General features: G+C 45.7%; 1 pseudogene; it reads right to left on the bottom strand.

The window, feature by feature from the left end:
* Positions 1 to 12,140: 12,140 nt before the first annotated feature.
* On the bottom strand, positions 12,141 to 14,772 carry LOC125518165 (annotated as a pseudogene).
* Positions 14,773 to 20,066: the final 5,294 nt, after the last annotated feature.

The raw sequence follows: 20,066 nt of genomic DNA, 5'->3' as shown, positions 1-20,066 counted from the left end.
AAGGCTCCCCTTTAGTCCCGGTTCATGCCACGAACCGGGACCAATAGTGCTACCTATATATACCCTCGCCCGCGAGCAGAGCACTCCAGTGCTTTGTTTTTCTGGGCCAGCGAGGGGAGGTGTTTGTGGTGCTCTAGCTCACCTCCTATGCACATGAGGTGTTCGATGAAATGCCCGAGCCACACTAGTTAAGCTTTCTCCTCTCGAAGCTCGACCTCAAAGCTCCATTTTCCTCGAGATTTGTCTAGATTTAGCGGTCCGTCACGCCCCACCCCCGTCTTCACCGCCGTCGATCACCCGCGCCGATCTCATCACCGACACCACCGTGGTGAGCCTCTTGTTCTTATCTTCTTTCTGAAAGGAAAAATATTGTTACTTGTATGTTTAGATAGATACTTGTATCATTTTCTTACTTTTATTATTGCATCTTACATAGTGCGATGGTTTTGGTATCCGCCCCCGTCAGCCCTAGTCCTGTCTATGATTCGGATGTGGTATATACATTAATCTTTATAACTATTGGTTCATTTATTGTTTATGAAAATTATGCGGACCAACGTGACATAGATTTTATTTGTCTAGGATGTATGTGAACCGGAAATTCCAACCGACCCTATTGTCGAGAGGTTAAATTTAGTTGAAGAAGAAAACAATTTCTTGAAGAAAAAAATTAAAAAAATTGAGGAGGAGAAGATGATATTGGAGTTGCATGTTGCGGATGTCGTCGATGATCACAAGATCAAGATGGATCCAATGCGCTTGAAGATTAGAAAGATTAGAAAATATGCCATTCATACCGAGGCTTGGTATCATTATACCGTTGGATCAATTGTTACCTTGGTTGCGATTATGATCACCTTTGTTTTCGCATTAAAATGTTTTACATAGTTTCAATGTATGGTTTAATTAATTAGATGCTCTGGAGAGCTATATGTTGTTAGATGAGAACTATGTATGTACTTTGCTTTTAATGCATGTCATGATGAACTTCTATTAATTTGGACACTTAATTATATATAATGCACGCAGATGAACCGGCAATGGATGTACGGTGACAGACACACCTCCGAGTACATTAAGGGCGTGCATGAGTTTCTCAATGCGGCTGAGGCAAACAAGCAGAATGGTTTTATGTGTTGTCCATGCGCTGATTGTGGGAATACGAAGTCTTACTCTGACCGGAAAATCCTTCACACCCACCTGCTTTACAAGGGTTTCATGCCACACTATAATGTTTGGATGAGGCACGGAGAAATAGGGGTTATGATGGAAGACGACGAAGAAGAAGAGTACGATGACAACTACGTGCCCCCTGAATACCGTGATGCTGCAATGGGGGGAGCTGGTGAAGATCAAGAGGAACCAGACGATGTGCCCAATGATGCTGCAACGGGTGAAGGTGCTGAAGATCAAGAGGAACCAGACGATGTGCCCGATGATGATCTCCGCCGGGTCATTGTCGATGCAAGGACGCAATGCGAAAGTCAAAAGGAGAAGGTAAAGTTCGATCGCATGTTAGAGGATCACAAAAAAGGGTTGTACCTCAATTGCGAAGATGGCAACACAAAGCTTGGTACCGTACTGGAATTGCTGTAGTGGAAGGCAGAGAATGCTGTGCCTGACAAAGGATTTGAGAAGCTACTGAAAATATTGAAGAAGAAGCTTCCAAAGGATAACGAATTGCCCGACAGTACATACGCAGCAAAGAAGGTCGTATGCCCTCTAGGATTGGAGGTGGAGAAGATACATGCATGCCCTAATGACTGCATCCTATACCGCGGTGCATACAAGGATCTGAACGCATGCCCCGTATGCGGTGCATTGCGGTATAAGGTCAGACGAGATGACCCTGGTGATGTTCACGACGAGCCCCACAGGAAGAGGGTTCCTGCGAAGGTAATGTGGTATGCTCCTATAATACCACGGTTGAAACGTCTGTTCAGAAACGGAAAGCATGCCAAGTCGATGCGATGGCACAGTGAGGACCGTAAGAAAGACGGGAAGTTGAGAGCACCCGCTGACGGGTCGCAGTGGAGAAAAATCGTGAGAAAGTACTGGGATGAGTTTGCAAAGGACCCAAGGAACGTATGGTTTGCTTTAAGCGCGGATGGCATTAATCCTTTCGGGGAGCAGAGCAGCAATCACAGCACCTGGCCGGTCACTCTATGTATGTATAACCTTCCTCCTTGGATGTGCATGAAGCGGAAGTTCATTATGATGCCAATTCTCATCCAAGGCCCTAAGCAACCCGGCAACGACATTGATGTGTACCTAAGGCCATTAGTTGAAGAACTTTTACAGCTGTGGAATGGAAACGGTGTACGTACGTGGGATGAGCACGGACAGGAGGAATTTAACCTAAAGGCGTTGCTGTTCGTGACCATCAACGATTGGCCCGCTCTCAGTAACCTTTCAGGACAGACAAACAAAGGATACCACGCATGCACACACTGTTTAGATGACACTGAAAGTATATACCTGGACAAATGCAGGAAGAATGTGTACCTGGGCCATCGTCGATTTCTTCCGACCAACCATCAATGTTGAAAGAAAGGCAAGCATTTCAAAGGCGAGGCAGATCACCGGAAGAAGCCCGCCATGCGTACCGGTGATCACGTACTTGCTATGGTCAATGATTTACACGTAATCTTTGGAAAGGGTCCCGGCGGACTAGCTGTTTCGAATGACGCTGAGGGACACGCACCCATGTGGAAGAAGAAATCTATATTTTGGGACCTACCCTACTGGAAAAACCTAGAGGTCCGCTCTTCAATCGACGTGATGCACGTGACGAAGAACCTTTGCGTGAACCTGCTAGGCTTCTTGGGCGTGTATGGGAAGACAAAAGATACACCTGAGGCACGGGAGGACCTGCAACGTTTGCACGAAAAAGACGGCATGCCTCCAAAGCAGTATGAAGGTCCTGCTAGCTACGCTCTTACGAAAGAAGAGAAAGGAATCTTCTTTGAATGCCTCCTCAGTATGAAGGTCCCGACTGGCTTCTCGTCGAATATAAAGGGAATAACAAATATGCCAGAGAAAAAGTTCCAGAACCTAAAGTCTCATGACTACCACGTGATTATGACGCAACTGCTTCCGGTTGCATTGAGGGGGCTTCTACCGGAAAACGTCCGATTAGCCATTGTGAAGCTATATGCATTCCTCAATGCAATCTCTCAGGAGGTGATCAATCCAGAAATCATACCAAGGCTAAGGAGTGATGTGGCGCAATGTCTTGTCTGTTTCGAGCTGTTGTTCCCACCATCCTTCTTCAATATCATGATGCACGTCCTATTTCATCTAGTCGATGAGATTGTCATTCTGGGGCCCGTATTTCTACATAATATGTTCCCCTTTGAGAGGTTCATGGGAGTCCTAAAGAAATATGTCCGTAACCGCGCTAGGCCAGAAGGAAGCATCTCCATGGGCCATCAAACAGAGGATGTCATTGGGTTTTGTGTTGACTTCATTCCTGGCCTTAAGAAGATATGTCTCCCTAAATCGTGGTATGAGGGGAGACTGACTGGAAAAGGCACGCTTGAAGGGGACTCAATAATATGCAGGGACGGATATTCCTGGTCCCAAGCACACTACACATTTCGACAGAACTCTACCTTGGTGACCCCGTATGTCGATGAACACAAGAACAGTCTGCGCTCCAAACACCCGGAGGAGTGCGACGACTAGATTACATGTGAACACATCAGGACTTTCAACAGTTGGTTGGAAACACGTCTCAGAGGTGACAACACTGTTTGTGAAGAGCTGTACTTGTTGTCCAGGGGACCATCTTTGACTGTATTGATTTACAAAAGATACAAATGGGAATACATTTTACACGATTGACCAAGATCAAAAGAGCACCAACCAAAATAGCGGTGTCCGCTTTGATGCAACAACCGAGAAGGGAAAGGACACATATTATGGTTACATAGTGGACATATGGGAACTTGACTACGGACAAGATTTTAAGGTCCCTTTGTTTAAGTGCAAATGGGTCAATCTGTCAGGAGGCGGGGTACATGTAGACCCACAGTACGGAATGACAACAGTGGATCTGAAAAATCTTGGATACACTGACGAACCGTTCGTCCTAGCCAATGATGTGGCACAGGTTATCTATGTGAAGGACATGTCTACCAGACCGAGAAAAAGAAAAGATAAGGAAACGAATACATCATACGATGAGCCAAAGCGCCACATAGTTCTTTCAGGAAAAAGGGATATCCTGGGAGTGGAGGGCAAGACAGACATGTCTGAAGATTATGAAAGGTTTCATGAAATTCCTCCCTTCAATGTCAAGGCTGACCCAAGCATCCTGATAAACGATGAAGATTATCCATGGTTACGGCGCAATAAGCAAATGACAAAAGCGAAGAAAAAGTGAAGACTTTCTTCCACAAGTATTATGATGATACCATGCCAAATTTGTAACAGACGAGCATGCTATGCCAACTTTTTCAGAGTTCATTTGAAAACTATGAATTTAGGTCGAATTTTCTCTATAGGTGCATCTATGTTCATTTTTTTAGTAAAGTTAATCACAAACTTGTGATTCACACAAATTTCAAAGAATTCAAATTTTAACTATTCAAATTTGAGTTTATAATTTTTCTAAAACTAATGGCACTAACAGAAAGTTTATAATTTTGCTGACCTAAAAGCAAAAAGAATAAAAAAATAAAGCAAAAAACAAAAGAAAAATGCCTATAATATTTGTTATGACTAACTAAAATTACCAAATTGAGTATAATGATAAAACACAGTAATATTAAATAGCAGGAAAAACAATGACTCAAAAATCAATTTTTATTGTAAAGTTATTCATAAACTAGTGACATAAAATAAAAAAGAAATCACTACAAAACTATAAGTATTTAGTTCTAAGTAGAAATGAAAAAAATAGCAAAAAATGCCACCAACTGGGCCACCACGTCCTGAATACGACTAGAAACCCAACCATGGGCCAGGATTCAGGCCCGCAGCAGGCCCAGTAGGCCCACAGGCATTGCAGTGACAGATTAGGCCCGAAAGCCTGCAGTTGAGAGGAGCTCGAGAGGGTGGGCGCAGCAGCGCTTATAAACCACTCCCGAGCCCTCTCAACTAGCGAGGTGGGACTAAACTTTTTGGCATGGGGCAGCACAAGGCCCTTGGTCCCGGTTGGTGGGACGAACCGGGACCAAAGGTGTGCATTGGTACTGGTTCGTGGCACCAACCGGGACTAAAGGGGGCATTAGTCCTGGTTTAGGCCACCAACCGGGACTAAATCTTAGACTATATAACAAAACACTTGTGAAAATTTTCAGTTTGCATCGCCAGTTCCCCCTCCCCCGCCGACGACGCCGTGAGGCTGCTCCACCTCGCCGTCTACGCCGCCGCCGCCAACGTCGTCGCCTCCCCGAGCCCGCGCCATCCTCATCGCAGGCATCCCCGAGCCCGCCGTCCTCGTCATCCCCGTCGCTGCGTGCCTCCCCGAGCCCACCCCTCCTCGTCCCCGTCGCCGGCCGCGCACCGTCCCGATCGAGACCGCCGTCCCCGTCACCGCGTGCCGCCCCGAGCCCGCCGTCCTTGTCGCCGGACTCCTGCCATCGCCGCCCCCCTCGAAGTGAGCCCCCCTTTCCCATGCATGCATGGTCCCGATCGAGTGCGGCCCTTGCTCTCTGCCCCTGCTCCATGGTCGCCGCCGGCCCCGACGCATTGAAGAGCAGAAGGAGAGGAGAAGGAGAGGAGAGGAGAAGGATCGAGTGGAGCAGCAGCAAACTTTTCTGAAATTTCTGATTTTTTTTACAGAAATGCTAAGAATTTCTGAAGTTTTTTTGTTCATACAAAGTTTTTTGTTCATAGAAAGTTTTTTGTTCATAGGCAGAAAGTTTTTATATATGACTATGGATATATGAGCAATGATGATCCATGGATGTATGCATTGATATATATGAGAAACGATGTTTCATAGAATATTTACCAAGTATATATGTATTTTTGTTCATAGCATTTTTTTCCATTTATATATGTATGTGGCTATAGATGGATATATATGAGAAATGATGATCCATGGAAAAGTTTTATATATGCAAAAGTTACATTTTTAGAAAAGTTTTATATATCTAGCAAGGAAAGGAAAGAAAAGGAGAGGAAAAACAAAAATAAGAAAAGGAAGAAAGTAGAAGAAGAGGAGAGGAAGAAGAGGAGAAATAAATAAGAAGAGGAAAAAAGAAGAAAAATTCCTATTTTTTCTTCTTCTCCTCTACTCCTTTCTTCTTCTCCTCTTTTTTGTTCTTCTTTTTTTTTCTTCGATCTTCTCCTCTATTCCTTTCTTCTTCTCCTCTCTATTCCCTCTCCCGATAACTTCAACACGAGAGTCGATATACCCCTCGGATAACTTATACCGCGGGAGCACCCCCCGACCCTCTCGCTCGACCAAAAACTCTCGAGGACACCCAAACCCTAGAAAAAAATGATGTCAGTCTCCTACCCCCTCCCGCCGCGCCCCTACCCGACAAACTCTCTCGAGGCCACCCCAAACCCTTGAAGCGTTGTCGAGGCCACCCCAAACCCTAGAGAAGCAGCGTCGAGGCCACTAATTAATATATATGATTCCTTACTATGATTAGCTAGCTAGTTCTACGTTTGCCACTAATATATCCATTTGTCATGTTTGAATAATAATTGCCATGTTGTAAATATTTGTAGAAACTATGGACACCACCCGAGAGGAAGCAAACGAAGCGATGTTGAGGGACATAATCGCAGAAGGAAGTGATGCCGTCTCGTTGTATCTCAACGACACCGATGGTACTCTGGAAGGAGAGGGTGAGGAAGCTGGCTCTGGTGGCCTAATGCCAGTGCAAGAAGAAGAACGTGAGGACGGCTCCGGTGACCCAATGCTGGTGCAAGAAGGAGACCGTGATGACGGCTCCGGTGACCGAACCGAGTCCGGCCAGGTATATATATTAGTTAAGCCTGTGCTGACTAGCTAATTGATGCATTCATTGTTTTGGTATGTACACATATTAATTAAGTCTTTGCTCTTTTTTCTAGCCCTCCGGATTGAGCACAACTAAGGTAAAGAGACGAGGCCCGAAGAAAAAGTTGAGCTCGGATGAAAGGTTTGAGATCATAGCAATCGCGCCCGACGGCCAACCTATTGAACCCATCCGAACAAAGAAGGCATTTGTTGCTCAGTGCGGGGTTCTGGTTAGGGACAAGATCCCGATCAGCATCCACCAATGGTTCAAGCCGGCTACAGAAGATCCTGAGGTGTCTTACGTCAATGATATGCAGAAAAATGATCTTTGGACTGAGCTGAAGACAAATTTCACCCTACCGCCAGAGGATAGTCCGGAGAAGCCAGTTGAGCAATTAATCAAGTCTTTTGCTCTTAAGAAGATGGCAGACCTATTCAGGAGGTGGAAGAATGACCTGAATAGGTTTGTCGAGAAAAAAGAGACACCAGAATTCAAGGGCATATATGAGAAGATCGGAGATGACTGGCCTGCATTTGTGGCCTACAAGACATCGGAAAAGAGTAAGCAGATGTCGGCGACAAACAAGAAAAATGCTGCGAAGAAGAAGCTTCACCATCGCACGGGGTCAGGTGGCTACCTCGTAGCCCGGCCTAAGTGGGCCAAGGCTGGGAATGATCTTCTTGCAAAAGGGATCGAACCAGAGACAATGAGCTGGCCAGACCGTTGCCGGACTTGGTTCTTCGGGGCTGGCAGAACCTTGGACCCTGTAACAGGGAAGTGCATTTGGACGGATGAGCAACTTGACATACCCTTGAAGAAGCTTCGGTACTATATCGCTGCAGCGCAGAAAGGGACGTTCCTTCCAGATAGAGAGAACGACGAGCTCACAAAGGCCCTCGGAAATCCTGAGCACCCTAGACGGACACGAGGCATGCCAGGCTCCATTCCGTGGAAGGCTGGGTTTCCGGACGCAGGCAGTTACAAAAGCCAGGAGAGGAGGAAGAAAGTGCAGCAGTCCGAACTGCAGGCGCTTAAAGAAAGGGTACTCGGGATAGAGGAACGAGAAGCAAATCGCAGCAAACGAACTGCCGAAGCTTCCCCTGAAGCTACCCCGCCATCTCAGCGGAGAAGCAGCGTGGCTTCCACCGAGCTGCTTCAGCCGGAGCTTGTCTTGACGGCTCCTGCCAGCTATCCCGTGGATGCTATCACGGAGGCTCAAATTTGCCACCTTATGACGCAATGGATGAATATGAAGGTCAAGGCGGCTGTTGGCTCTGTTTTTCCTAATGAACCCGACGCAACTTTTCACTGCCAGCCGATTCCAGAAGGATATGCTAAGGTGATGGTGGATGAAATAACGGAGGGATTTGAGAACCTCCCGCTTGACCACCCTACCGGAGAAGGGGAGACTCGGCTGGGTTCTGCTCTGAAGACTCCATGCCTATGGCGGAAAGAGCTCATCAAGCTTCCAAACTGGACGCCTCCGCCTCCTCCTCCTCCTCCGGCGAGTCAGGGCACTCCGCCTCCTCCACCGCCTCCTCCTCCGGTGAGTGACGATCAGGGCCCTCGGCCGGCTCCTTCTCCGGCGCGTGGCAGCACTCCGCCTCCTTCTCCGCCTGCGCCGGCGCGCCTGAGCAGCCAGCCTACTCCTTCTCCGCCTCGTCAGCAAGGGCGGAAGAGACCCGCCGCCGCTCCGGCAGCTGCTCCGGCGCGTCGTAGTCCTTCTCCTCCGCCTCGTAAGCAAGTCAAGAAGACTGCCGCTCCGTCTGCTCTGCCGGCGTCTAGCAGTACAGCCAGAGGCGGGAGGAAATACAGATTCGGTCCTTCTCTGAAGACTCCAGAGAAGTTACCATACGAGAGGACCCTAGAGGAGAACGCGAGGATCGCGCAAACCGAGGTGGATGATTGGTTTCAAGGGTTGAAAGCAAGAGAAATCCACCTCCGAAGGAGAAGCTAGATCCAGTGAAAGTGAAGCGCACTCTGGCTGCCCTGGCAAAGCCACCCAAGTCTCCGCCGAAAGGCAACTATGAGCGCATTATTGCAAAGACATGGGCCGAAGCGTCGCGGTCGGGAAGTACAGTCAGTGATCAAAGGCTGAAAGAACGACGAGTAGCTGGGAAACAAATTGCCCAGCTCGGCGAACAAGCAAAGCAATCGTGCCCCCCGCTCAAGGTGCCTAGCGTCGATCCGAGGATGGCGCCCGGTTATAACAATCCTGACGATTACCTGCCCGACGATGTAGATTATGATTTCCTGGACGTGCAGATACACAGATACGAGTACGGGAAGCCTCTCGTCAAATATGAAAGATCTCTAACAACGATGATGCGAAGATTGCATGATTGGTACATGAAAACCTGCAGAGAGTCTGGGGGGAGGAGTACTTTGTATATGAGAGTTAAACCGGAGCATGACCTCGTTGGAATTGAACTGTTGCATGTTCCATTTGAGGAGTTCTATCAATTTTTCAATCAATTGGCCCTCGATAAAGCAACGGTCACCTACTACTGTCTGTAAGTACTACTACTTCTGTCATTAAGTCTCTCTATATAGCTCAGCTCTTTCATTGCATGTATTTATAATTATCCTCACTATATTATGCAGATTGAAGATCGCCGAATTGAAGAAAAGACAAATCGGTGATATTGGGTTCATTAACACAAATCTCATAGATGCAGTTTAGGTTAAAGATCATGCCGCAGATACCGAGGCCAACTTGCTATGATCATTCAAAATAAATGAACACAAAGATATAATACTCTTTCCTTACAACTTCAAGTGAGTGCTGTCTTGTGCATATTCGGTTTCCCTTATATATTAGTCCAGGTTATAGTAATGTAATTGATGAGTTATGCATGCGTGCGCAGTTTCCACTATATTCTCCTGGAGATTAGGCTTGAGAAGGGAGTAGTAACTGTCTTGGACTCGAGACGAAAAGATCCCCAGGAGTATGCGGACATGACTGAAATCCTCAAGAAGTAAGTTAAATCGATCATTATCCACCATATCAGCAAATTTGTTCATTTCCTGATATCAAGTAATTGTTTTCTTTTGTCTGGCAGTGTTTGGAGAAAATTCAGCACAAAATCCCCGGGACTCCCGAAGGAGCTGGAATTTAGATACCCGAAAGTAAGTACTATAGTACCATGTTCCGCGCGTCTCCTAGCTATTGATTCAAGCGCTAGTTTCATCAATACCATTTGGCATTCTTGCTTATCTGTTTGATTGACCTCTATTTCTTGTAAAGTGGTTGTGGTAGGAACAAGGGAATGATTTCTATGGATACTACGTCTGCGAGTCCATCCGCCACACGACCTGTGAGCGGGGCGGGTACTCTGAGAAACAATATGAAGTGCGTAAGAAATAATATTCACATTTTTTGTTTATTACCATCATTTGTGTTGAGTTTCATTCATTCATATATATATATATGTATTGACCCCCTTCTTCAAATTAGATGTTTCGACAGCGGGATGAACTCCTAGAACCAGATCGCATGCGAGCAATTCAAGAGGAATTGGCGGCATTCTTTCTTGACCACGTGATCGCTGAAGACGGAGAATACTATGTGAACCATGCGTCCATAATTTAAGAGATTATATTTGTAAAAGATAATTATTGTATATATGTAGCCGGTAGTGTCGGACGCTAGATATACGAGAACTTGTTGTTCGACCAATCTCTCGGAGAAGGAGAGGTGGTCGATATCACTTCTCTCTGTATGCATATATGTTCATGACGATCTTCTGTTTCCTTCGTTTGCTTACTAGCTAGTTAGCGTGCCTAGTCCTCTCTATACGTATGTATAGTACGTAGCGTCGACCAAGCACGGACATAAGAGAGGACACTTCTCTCTATTAATTAGCTATCTAACACAATATATGAAATACCTAAATTAACCCCCCAAAACCCCCAACCCCCCCCTTTTAAAAAAAAACCAAAAACCCCAGCCACAGAAATGCTGACGTGTGGAGGTCTATTGATCCCGGTTGGTGCCACCAACCGGGACCAAAGGCCCTCCTGCCTGGGCTCGGCGCACAGGCCACGTGGAGGCCCATCTGTCCCGGTTCTGGTTTAAACCGGAACTAAAGGGTGAGGGTATTAGTAACGACCCTTTAGTCCCGGTTCGGGAACCGGGACTAAAGGCCCTTACGAATCGGGACAAAAGGCCGGTTTTCTACTAGTGAAAGTCTGCAAGCTTTGTAGTTATCCCTATGGATCTTGGGAGCTTGTAAACATATGAATGACTATGAAGCTTGAGATAGACATATTTCAAATGACGCAGTAACCCTATATTGTTGATATCTTTTTGTGTGATATCAAACTGTGCATCACATAGATCCAATACTCTAAGCATTCTAAAGATGGACGAACAAAGTGAAGGTGTCGGCTTCATGGGTCTCTCACCAAACACAGTCAATGACCGGACATGATTCCAATCCAAGCCTTTGTCTGGGCACCAACTGCCCTAGTATGCAACATGGTGGAAGTTGTCGCCTCTTATGCCGGTTACATTATCCCATGTTGAGCATGAATTTTTTTCATCTCTAGAAACTGATATCAAGACATCATGAACGATATCATGAACTCGACAATTCTTCACAATTCCTTCTAGGTTCACTCTTGATAGCTGAATCATGCTTCAGTTGATTAGTTCATTAAATTAACTATTTCCAACATCCTCAACACTCATCCCACTTCTCGCAATAACAAACCCCTCCGCTATCCACCTTTCCACTAGACGCCTCCTCTTGATTTCAAAATCCTTAGGAAATATGCTTAAATACAAGAAACATGACTTAAGATGAGATGTCAAGTGATTGTAACTTAGAGTAACAATCCTCCTCATTGCTTTCTATCTCTAAGCGGAGCTGGTTATAAATATTTTGCCACTCAGTTACCATTTTGGTGGCAAGCATGCCTCCTATCATGAGTATGGCCAGTGGTAACCGTCCAGACTTCTTTACTATCTTAGTAACTATTTCCCCCATGTTCTCGTCATTTTTCATGTCTTCCTCACTTGTCCCAGCCTTCATTAGTAGCAATTTTGTGACATCTTCTCTTTGTAGGGGTTCATGGTGGTAGATAACTGATCTAGAAGATTCCAAATTACACTCCTTAGCTAAGCCAACATCTCATGCTGTTATGATTATCTGGCTACCTTTGTTATTACTACTAGGAAGAGCAATACTTATGATCCACTTCCAATCATCTATGTTCCATATATCATCAAGAACAATTAGGTACCTCTTCTCAAGTAGCCCTTCCCTTCTCTTCTCGCACATCATTCCCTTCAAGTTGCTTCTTCAATGCTTTCTCGCCCAAAAGTTGTTTGATCATATCTTTGAGAAGCCCCATCCTGACAAATGAGAGACAATGATCCAAGCACGATATGAGAAGTTATCCATACTTTCATAAACCTTCTTTGTAAGAGTAGTCTTACCCAAACCGCCCATGCCAACCACATATACTACCTGAGCAAGAACATTTCTGGCATGGACATCTATAAGCTTTATTACCTCTTCTTTGGGCTTGGAAAATCCCACAAGCTCAGTTTCATCAATGTGCATGGCTAGCCGAGTGGTTGCGGATATCTTCCATGCAAGAATCCATCTCATCAATGGTTCTAGTATTTTGGTTATTCTCAATTCAGATTGTAGCGTGTGTTCCTGCTTCTCACATCTTCTATTCTTGATTTGAGATCGCGGATTTGTATGGCGATTCGATGGTGATCATTGAGCTTCATTAGTTCTTGTGACAAGCTTTGACTTGCCACATGCACCATGAATTCACAAAGACAATCTTCAATATTGTAGGATGAATCACTTACTTGCTTCGCCCACACCTTCAGTAGCATGTCTTTCTCCTTAATTCCTTCAGCGACCAGCAGGAATGTTTTGCATCGTCTCTAGCTCGTCTTTGATAAACCTGCCAAGCCAGAAAAAGGCTCAGAAGGAACTTCAAATTGTGTCCAATGGAATTTTACAACTCTTAACATGCACAATAATTGTTGGTGAAATCTGCACCGGCTAAAACAGATTTTAGTCGAGCCATGTATGCACTTAATTTTGTAATGGTAACCGTTTTTTAGAAAAGGAGAATATACCCCTGGCCTCTGCACTTGGACAATGCATGCAACCATTTTATTAATTATTCATAAAGACCTTACAAAGTAATATAGCAGTGAGGCTGAAGCCACCATCTTGGCAACACCGGTCGCTACTTCTATTCCCTTGATGAAGGGGTGCGGAATGTCCGAGCTGAATACGAAATAGACATCTCACCAAAGCCACATCTAAAGGCAGATGCCCCAGCCAAGCCACGATGTCGGGACTAGGCCACACACCATTCCGGCCCACTCTCAATGGCCGCTGCCGTCGTCTTCCACCGATCCATCTCCAGAGCAGGTACTGACGCACCGGCCTTGCCAGACCTACCATCGAAGCTACCACGGCACCAGACAACGCCACCACATCCTGCACGTATCCATCCATACGCGCCCTTCGCCGAAACTCCACAGCGCCATGCCGCAGGGATCCGCCGTCGGCCTTGCGGTAGATGCAACACCGCTCCTCCTCTTGTCCCCTCTAGCTAGCACTTATTCTAAAATGATGCCCCCGGGAGGGCGAACGACACCGAAGGCGCCATCATCGTCCGATCCGGTGGACCCAGATCTAGGGTTCCCCCGGAACATCCCGATCGAGTGGGCGTGACCTGCAATGACAACAATGTATCGAGAAGGAAAAGACGTCAGAGACGCCGCCATCGACCGCAGTCAGGCACAGTTTTTATCGGATGCCACGTCATCCTGATCTCCTCAACGGTAAAGTTGTTGCCTTGTGACCATGAGGTCACGGGTTCGAGTCCTGGAAACAGCCTCTTGTAGAAATGTAGGGAAAGACTGCATACTATAGACCCAAGGTGGTCGGACCCTTCCTCGGACCATGCACAAGCGGGAGCTACGTGCACCGGGCATCCCCCCACATCGTCCTTATCTCGCAACTGGCTGGAACCGCCTGGAGCTACGTCATGAAGACGTATGCCGCCGCCGGTACTCCGGCGGAGATCCTCCATCCCCTCACCGGATCCCTCATCATGCCTCCGACCATCCACGTGAAGAATCAACGACGGATCTGGGTGAGATCCAGATCCGCGGCCTTCGCCATGCCCACCATCGCCAGCACCCCCGGCCATGGGGTTGTCGGTTGCCGCCACACGCCAGGGAGCCGCCATTTCCGCGGTGCGAAGCTCCCGAGGTGCCCCAGCTGCCTCGAGTGGTTGCCGCCTCCTACTCCTGCCTCAGCGCCTTGGCACCGGGCGCCGCCGCCACTGCAGGCAACGCCAGAGGTAGCTGCGGCAAGATCTTTCTCTGCGGGGTGGGGGGCTGGCGGCGCTGGGATCTGTGGCGCCGCCCTAACGAGGCTAGTTCTTTTTACAGAGTTATTCCAGCCTCCAAAATTTAAGGTCCTAGCCGGTTTGGCCGACTAACGGCTAAAAGAAAACTTGTTTGGCCATTGCGGTTAAAGATTTGGGACATTTGAAAGCCATTTTCATAGTAAGATGTGGATACACAGAACCTCTCATATCATCAGTAAGATGACTTTTCGCTCAGACTAAATACACACTGCAAAAAAACATTAAAACAAATACCAGATATCCCTCCTGATGCCCATGAGCAAACTCATCTCAGCAGCAGCAGCGGAGGCGGCAACGCTGATGGCGGCCCCCAGCATCGACCTCGCCATGCTTAGCGCCGTCCCTGCCATTGCTGCCCGGTTCTTTTTCCTTCTCTTGCTCAAGTTTGAATAACAATTATTTACAACTCTCTCACAAGCCTCGGTAGGAGCTGGAGGCCTTCTTATAGCGGCTGATTGATTGACTGAGCCCTGGCTGTGAACCAAGATGTTTCAATGATACAGACGTCATAATCCAATGCAGTTTAATGCGCCTGGAGTTCTCGCAAAAAAAGACGAAGAAAAGTTTGATGTTGAACAGCTATACAGGTGCCATTTGCATTTCATTCCTAGTGACATTTTGTTTCGAAGTTCTTTCAAGGAATGACTGTGATATTTGGCACATGTGTGCCATATAAGCAAAACTGCCACACCTCTACTTCATTCACTTTAAATACATGCATACATTAGCATTCTTTCTTCTTTCACCGCATTTCTCTTTCTAATTATATACATACACTAGAGGACAAAAAAGTTGATGTCATTCTAAATTCTCTTTATTCCAAAATTTTAAAATGTTTTGTAGCTCAAACCATTGGTCCGATGTAAAAACCGTTTCTACATAAAAAATTCGTCGCGACGAGATCTTCGAAACTAGATCCCATGTTGGCATGTTCCGATGACTTTTTTTTCAGCCAAAAATTATCACACCTAGGCTACATAAGTTACCATGCCCATTATATGCAAGTTACCGTGTTATTTCCACATAAGTTATCGAAGGCATAAAAATGGTTCACCGACCCTGCAGTTCATATATTACCATGCTTTATTCATATAAGTTATCGGGCCTGCGGTTATTATATTACCATGTTGTTTTTAGGTCTGCGGTTCGTATATTACCATGATGTTTTTATATAAGTTACCGGGGGGTATGTTTCTAACATTTTTTTCTACTTGATCAAGATTACCGTGGTGTTTGTACGTAGGTATGTGATGCGTATGTAACCATGCTATTTACACAAAATTTACGGGGTATGTTTTCAACAATTTCCCCACCGAGTCAAATATTACCATGGTATTTGTATGTAAATTATCAGGTATGCGGTGTGTATATTACTATGCTATTTACACAGAAGTTACTGGGGTATCTTTTTAACAATTTTTTTCTCCAGATCAAATTTACCGTGGTGTTTGAACCTAAATTATCAAGGTTGTGGTGCATAATTTCTATGCTATTTACATACAAAAAGTTACCATGTGTATTTTTCGATCACTTTTTACTACTTTTCCCCAAATCAAGACTATTACCGTGCTATTTACACATAAGTTCCCGAGGTATATTTTCAACAACTTCATCCACTCGAATCAAACTTATCATAGTATTTGGACGTAAGTTATCGGATTTTGCGGTTCATATATAACAGTGCTATTTTCACTTAAGTTATCGCGGGTATGTTTTTCAATAACTTTTTTGCTCTTTAGTCAAAGTTACCGTGGTGTTTGTACGTAAGTTATCGGGTATATGATTCGTATATTACCGTTCTATTTTCACGTGAGTTATCGAGGTATATTTTTCAACAATTTTCCCCTCTTTCGACAAAGTTACCATGGTGTTTGCACCCAAATTATCAAGTCAGTGTTTCCTATTTTACCAAGCTACTCACACAGAAGTTACTGGGAGTACATTTGTCAATAACATTTTTCCCTTGGTCAATTTTACCGCGATGTTTTTACGTAAATTATCATGTACATGGTTCATATATTATCATGTTATTTTCACGTAAAGTTACTGGGTTTATTTTTTAACAACTCCCCTCCATGTTTAATTTTATCGCGGTGTTTGTACTTAAGTTATCATGTCTACAAAATGTATATTACCATAGTATTTACAGAAAAAGTTACCGGGGTTGTGTTTTCAGTAACTTTTTTGCCGGATCAAAAGTTACCACGGTGCTTGTATGTAAAATATCAGTTATGTGATACTTATATTACCGTGTTATTTATACAAAAATTACCGGGGTATGTTTTCAATAACTCCCTCCACCCTACGCTATTAAAATTACCATGATGTTTATATGCAAGTTATAAAGTCTGCGGAGCGTAAATTATGATGTTATTTACACGTAAGTTAGTGACGTTATCTTTTTCAATAATTTTTTTCCGGGCCAAAGTTACCATGGGATTTGTCTTCTTTTCTCCGTTGATCAAAGGCCGAACCAGAGGTTGTCTTGAGGGGCCTGTCATGTTTGTAGAAGCAACAGATGCATTTAGGTTCAGAGAACAAAACAATCTTCAGTGTGATTTTTCTGCATACGGATAATCGCAAGCAATATAGTTGGACTGAAGCTCTAGAAATTTCAGAACTAATATGAAAAATTGTGCAGTCGGAGGTTATACTGCTGCTAGTTAGTAAAATGAATGGCAGCGGATGAACAAGGGACACACACTGTGCCAGGATGGCAACGAGGAAGCTGCCGGACCTTAGCATCTCCCTTCCTTCTCACTGTAAGTTCTTTGAACCTTGTACAAGGGCGGCGTTGTACTAGCACGGGAGGCGGCGGGGGCTGGCGGCTCTGTGTAGTCCGCAGCGAGCTTGGAGCAGGGAGGCGGCGCTCGACATGGCTGGGAGAAGCCAGGAGGAAGGGCAGTGGGCGGCATCGCGATGAGGCAGGTGGCGACCTGGGGGTTGGTGCGCTGGGGATGGGGACGGCAGGCGCGCTGCGGATGGGGGCGGCCGGCGATGGGGATGGTGGATGGGGCGCGGCCAGGGGCACGAGATGGTGGGGGATTGGGCGGCGACCGGAGCCGAGGGAGAAGGTGGGGCGTGGGGCGACGGCTGGAGCCGAGGGAGAAGGTGAGGCGTGGGGGACGGCCGGAGTCGGGGGTAGAAGGTGGGACACGGGGCGGCGGCCGGAGCCAGGGGAGAAGGTGGGGCGCAAGGCGACGGCGGGGCGGCCACACCATCGGCTGGGGACTTGGCGAGGGGGAGGAATACGGAAGGAAGACTTATGCGTGCGATGCCGATCGAAGGGACACCGAGTGGTGTGGCAGTTTTGCAATCGGGCACAGGGTTGCCAAATACATATTTCGTAATTATCGTGGCCCTTGTTTTTCTTGTGAAATATCAGCATCTTCCCGTGTGGACCAACGAGGGGAGCCAAGCAAATAATCTTGACTTGACTTTGGGGGGCCAAACGATGATAATGGTATTTTGGAAATTATACCGCAAAAATAAATACAGATATTTTTGGAGCAGCAAAACGAGAATAGTCTTCTTCAGAAAAGAAAAAGGAAAGAAAAAAGAAAGATAAAACAGAGTAGAGGGTACAGCAAACAAAGGTCTGTATTGGCAACTGCACGCCTTTCCATGGTGTTGTTTTCGGAGAATTGGTCATCTTCTGCAGGTTAGCTCCTTCGCCAGTGTTAAATTGAAGCCGCCAAGTCACTTGCAGTCATACATTCTATTACAACACCATGATAAAAGTCCGTGAGAAGATGTTCTCACGGACAAATTAGTGGCATTGCCTGATCACAAGGACTTGGCAACATCCCATACTGAATCCCACACAACTTGTTGCTTAATCTAGTTCCGTTCTATCAAATCATTGACAAGAGAAACGAGGAAACTGCAATTTAATTGCAAAGTGACACCAACAAATACCGCAAAGCTGATGTGGTATGTTTATATGATGATACAGGTGAAAAACAGAACAGTCATATCTCGCTACTTTACAAGTTCAATTGGCTTGCATAGTAGCATGTCTGCTCATCATTCAGTTACAAGGAATTACAGAACATAGTGGCAGCACCAAATTGGTTATTGCACACAGTAGAAGCAGATCATGCCATGATCTGGTGAACAGTGCAAGATGCAGGCATGCAGCTATCTAATGTTCCAGGGACTGGAAGATGTTGGAGTCCAAGAAAATAGAAGTGGGCATCAACTTGGCCAGTTCCATGGTGAAGAACTGATCATCATCTATGAAAGGGAACCAGGGCCATCCAGCAACTGTCACTTTTAAGACCTCCATCGGTGACACCACAGCTCTAGAAATGATGTTCCAAGGTCGTGGGAACATTTAAAGGTCAAAGAAGAATCCTGCACGAAAGGCTGGTGTCATCGTCACTGAATTCTTTGTATGGCTTCAACTGATTAAACAGTCTAACACTGAGGTTAAAAAAATACCTACCGGAAAGTTCCGCATATAGAGAACACAGTGAGACCATCTGGCCTCTCTTGCAGTGGTGACCAATATTATAATTGTGGACAATAGGATGAACATTGCATTTTAGGCCTTAGTGATGCACCATCTGTACTCTGTTGGATCTTCCTCCTCTTCTGCCCAGCTGAATCTGCCTACGTACAAGAGCATTAGTTTATTTTGCGCATGTTAGATGTCAAAAACTCTGTCACACGGGGGATGCTTAAGGAACTCTTGATATAAACAGGGATGTGTCCATAAGCTGAAAACATTTTCAGGAACTGTAACAGTCTAACATAGTGACAACAAAAGAAATGAGATGCTGGATGTTGCTGAACTGACCATTTTATCAGTATGAGCCCTTAACAGTTGACACTTCAGATGTGCGTGGACTGTGAGGCATTGCGAACTCGAACGGGATTCCTCAGCTTCCAGCTTCACTTGAGATCACTACATCACGGTCAGTTCAGGACTAGATCAGTCTTACTCCATTCACAAAAATGGTAACCGACATTCACAAACCAGATGGAATCAAACAAACAGAGGGCCCGGGAGCTGAGCCAGCTATACCGGCGGCATGGCGGAGACTCAGAGACCAGTTCCAATTAGAGATGAAGATCAGAGCCAGGGAAACGACCAGCTACTAGCATCAGCCTGAATTGTACGTGTACAACACAACATCTTGTTACAAGAGAGAGATAGATTAAGTGTAATTTTTTCCAACAACACACAATCTGTGTGTCTTTTATATTAAGATAGGGGAAACCAAATGCATACGGTAGAAATGCTCTTCGTTTGCAGGAGGATGACCACCTGCGAGGAGCTCTCTCCTGCTGCTCATACTGATTTTTAGAAGGAAATGCAACCGTGATGTTCGCCGTATGGAGAAAGCATCTGGCCTCTCTTGATGTTGGGTCCCATCTTGTAACTGTCGACAATGGGATGAACAACGCAGCTTGGTGGTGCTCAGCTGAATCCGAATGCACTACACAGAGCACTAGCTTATTTCGACTACCTGAGATGTGAAACTCTGTCAGCAGGTAAAAAAGTTAAGTCTTTGCTACAAACAGATGTACGTGTAAAATATATGTGTTCACAAGCTGAATACAGTGTGACTGAGATCATGCTTGCGCTATATACAAGCATGCGCAGCTTTAAAATGCGTGAGCACAAACTGAAAAGAACAAAACAGCTAGAAATCGAGCCAAAACAAAAAAGAAAATAGT

Source organism: Triticum urartu, chromosome 7 (genome assembly GCF_003073215.2).
Source record: "Triticum urartu cultivar G1812 chromosome 7, Tu2.1, whole genome shotgun sequence".
Classification (NCBI taxonomy): Eukaryota; Viridiplantae; Streptophyta; class Magnoliopsida; order Poales; family Poaceae; genus Triticum; species Triticum urartu.
Note: the sequence above shows the minus strand (reverse complement) of the source record. Positions and strands in the feature narration are given on the sequence as shown.